Below are 3876 nucleotides of genomic sequence, written 5' to 3'. Positions count from 1 at the left end.
TAGTATTAACAATAATTACTTTCAATATTACAATCATAATAGTAAAAGTAATAATAATAGAAATGGTAATAGTTTTAGTAATACTAATAATATTGATAATAATAATAACAACAATAATAATAAAAATATTATTATTATTATTCTATTATTCCCATTATTTACAAAATGTTTACTCTAATCATAATTTTATGATTTTTTTTTCCTTATTATCGTTATTATTATAATTATTAGTTATCTATATATTTAATATACTAATAATAAAAATACTACTACTAATATGTATATAAGAACAATAATGATAACAATAATATCGATGTTATAGTTATTGTTATTGTCATTTTGTTTCACTATTACCGTTATTATTATAATTATTACAACTATAACGTTTTCTTGCAATAATATTACTAATAAAAGCTATACTAATAATAATAATAATAATAATGATAATAGTAATGGTAATAATGACTAAAACAATAATAATATTATTATTATTATCATTCTTATTATTGTCATTATTATTAATATTGTAATTATTCCCATTATTTTCAAAATTATCATTATAATTTTAATTTTGTCAAATTTCTCATTATTCTCACTTTTATCATAGTTATTGTTATGATTAATATCATTATGATCATTATTATCATTATTACTCTAATAGTTACCAAAATCATCATTGAAATCGGAAAAAACGGAGAGATAGAAATACGGAGGAGGAATTGCACCCTGTTACAAAAAAAAAACTGCAGTTACAGATCTTCCCTTTCCAATGTAATGTAATGTAATGTAAAACCTTGATCAGCTTGTAACCACCTGCAATTTTTTGTTATTTGGTGACCTAAAGCAGCACAGAGTACAGTCTGCTTTCGATGAACTAATGGCAGTCCATGACCTACAGAACTTTCCAACGCATCGTTCTGGATCGTGTCTGGACCCAGTTCGGTAAAGTCTGATCCACTTGGTGAAGTTGGGACATCTGACCACGAAGCTGTTATAACAAAGATCAGCTTAAGTACAGCTAGGGAAGAGAGTACTACAAGAATGATGGGGAAGTGGGAGAATGCAAACTGGATAGGATTCAAAGAGGCTCTGTCTTGTATAAAATGGGACGATGAAATCCAGGGCAATATAGATCAGAATGTTAATTCCTTCACCTCTGTTTTAATTAAAATAAGTTTTGTATCCATTTGAATTACTCATCAAAGCTCCCTGATCTAAGATCTCCTTTGCTCGAGAGGACGAACAGTGATGTCCAAGGATCCGTCATAAAAGAAATCCTACAAACAGAGACAAGTAATTCCATAGACAGGCTGCGCAAGAAATGGAACATACTCAGAAATGGACCATTCAGCAATGGAAGAAAACAAAACACAAATAAATAAAATTATGATGGAATATTGTCAAAGACCAGTAAGGCAACACAAAGGATGAAACTATCTCACCCTTAATAACAAAAGATGGGACACTAGCAGTAAGCTCCGAAGAAAAGACAGATGCACTAGCAAGACATTTATCAAGTAAAAGGACAGTTCCATACCCCGAGCAAAATCCACCCACACTTCCAGTCTTGAGCAATGAGAAACTATGCAGGATAACAACAAGTGAGAAAGAAGTGGAGAAACTCCTGCGCAATGTAGACACGAGAAAAGCTACAGGACCTCACAGTGTTAACCCTCGGTTGCTCCAGAGGTTCGCAAAGGAGCTGTCATCTCCTCTCACTTTAATTTTTAACACATACTTAAGCTCCTGCAAATGAGCTACACTTTGGAAACAAAGCAATGTTGTCCCCAGTCAAAAAAAATGACGACCAGTTTCCTTGCTGCCAATCATTAGCAAGATACTTGAACAAAATAATATCTTCCCAGCCAACAAACCACCTCAACAAAAAACATATTTTGTCTAACCAGTACTATTGCTTTCGGAAGAACCGCTCTGCTGCCGACCTGCAGTTACAGATACCTGCAGACTGGTCAGTTGCACTTGACCGTGAACAGCGCACTTGTGTTCTTGCCCTGGACACAGAGTATGGCACCTAGGTTTTTTAAACAAGTTGAAAGCATTTGGAGTGAGAAAACTCCTGGTCCTTTTGAAAAATTATCTACTCGACAGACAAATGAGAGTTGTTCTCAATGGAAAACACTCTGCTTACTACTTACCCTATTGTGGAATGTCTTACTCAGTGACTTGCTCCATCTCATTACTGAAGCCAAAGCACTTGCGAATGATGGAACACACTCCTTTAGGTATGAGAAACAGGATTCCGCCAAAGAGAAACAAAAAGACAGACTCACACAAATCTCGAAAGAAAGAGAGAGAAGAGGAATAGAAATGTAATTAGAGAGAAACACAGAGAGAGAAAGGGTGAATTAGAGAGAGAAAGAGAAAGAGAGAGAGAGATAGGCAGACAGAAGGAGAAAGAAAGAGAGAGTCAGTCATAAAAAGAAAGGGAGATGCATAGATAGAGAAATAGCAAGAAATATTCATTTTAAAATTTTAGGGTCAGTTCCCAGCTTTCCCATATTCGGTAAGTGTCCCTTTGTGTGCCATATCTCTTTCGAACGCATGGCTTATAAACTTGTTCTTTGGATGCCAGTTTGCACGAGACCAAGGAAATGCAAGTCCTCAAAACTCTTGTCTTCTGAGTAGTGAGTTCATTTCGTCTTGGCAATGATATCATGATGATAACACTGATAATAATGATAATGATAATGATAACCCTGATAATGATATATAATTACATGATGAAGTGATGATAATTATGATAACATAATTAATGGTATATACTGATATAATGATGTGATGATGATGATGATGATGGTAATGACGGTGATGATGATAATAATAAGAATAATGATGATAATAATGACAATGATAATAATCGTATACTGCAGTATCATATACTGGAAAATGTGTAAATCTATATATCTTTTAGCAATTACAGTACACATGCATCTTACCATGTTTTAGTTTAAGTCAGACTCATGCCGTCTAGCCGATTCAGAATATTTGACTGATTACGATTCCAACCGACTAACATTGTGAAAGGACCTACAACTGCTTCCCCTTACAACAGTCAGGCTGGTGCCGTTACAGAGGGTTATAAACTGGAAATATATACTTATTTTCCGTGATGTTTCTAAACTTTTACACTTATAAAATACAGACGAGGGGGGACGAGTTGGAAAGTGGCTCGGTCCGAGGCAGGCTTCATAATATCATTGGTTGGTTCCCAAATGACCCTAATTTGGACCTGCATATAGATAAAAATTGAGGGTGTATAATGTCCTCTTAGTCAGTATTACCTATTCTTATAATAAGGCTGATACGCTACAAACATAATTACATGATATGATACTTTACCTCTTCTCAATTATTTTGAGAAGGGGCAGAGTATCATATTTTGTGAAAAGTATCATTTTTTTGTGAAACAGAGCAGGCTAGTCCATTTGTCCATGGGAAAATCTAAGTGAGATGAAATCTGTATGATATTTAGCAACTTAACCTGAGACTGGTGGAAAGAAAGCAGTATCATTTAGTCGATTTTTTTTTTTTTTTTTTTGAAATTGGAGTAGAAGGACAATATGCCAAGCCAAGTGTAACGTTCCCCATATGGTTACACTGATAATGATTGCTCGTAGTAAACTTTTCGTGCTATAAGTGATTAGTTCCTTAACTGAGATGAATTTTTACATCTTGAATATGGTACTGAGGAGAGTGGAAAGTCAATCCTTTTTAATTGTTTATGGGAGAAGGATGACACAGAAGTTTTCTCTCTCTCTCTCTCTCTCTCTCTCTCTCTCTCTCTCTCTCTCTCTCTCTCTCTCTCTCTCTCTCTCTCTCTCTCTCTCTCTCTCTCACTCTCTTTCCAAGATAGCG

This window comes from Penaeus chinensis, chromosome 13 (assembly GCF_019202785.1).
Source record: "Penaeus chinensis breed Huanghai No. 1 chromosome 13, ASM1920278v2, whole genome shotgun sequence".
Taxonomy (NCBI): Eukaryota; Metazoa; Arthropoda; class Malacostraca; order Decapoda; family Penaeidae; genus Penaeus; species Penaeus chinensis.
Note: the sequence above shows the minus strand (reverse complement) of the source record.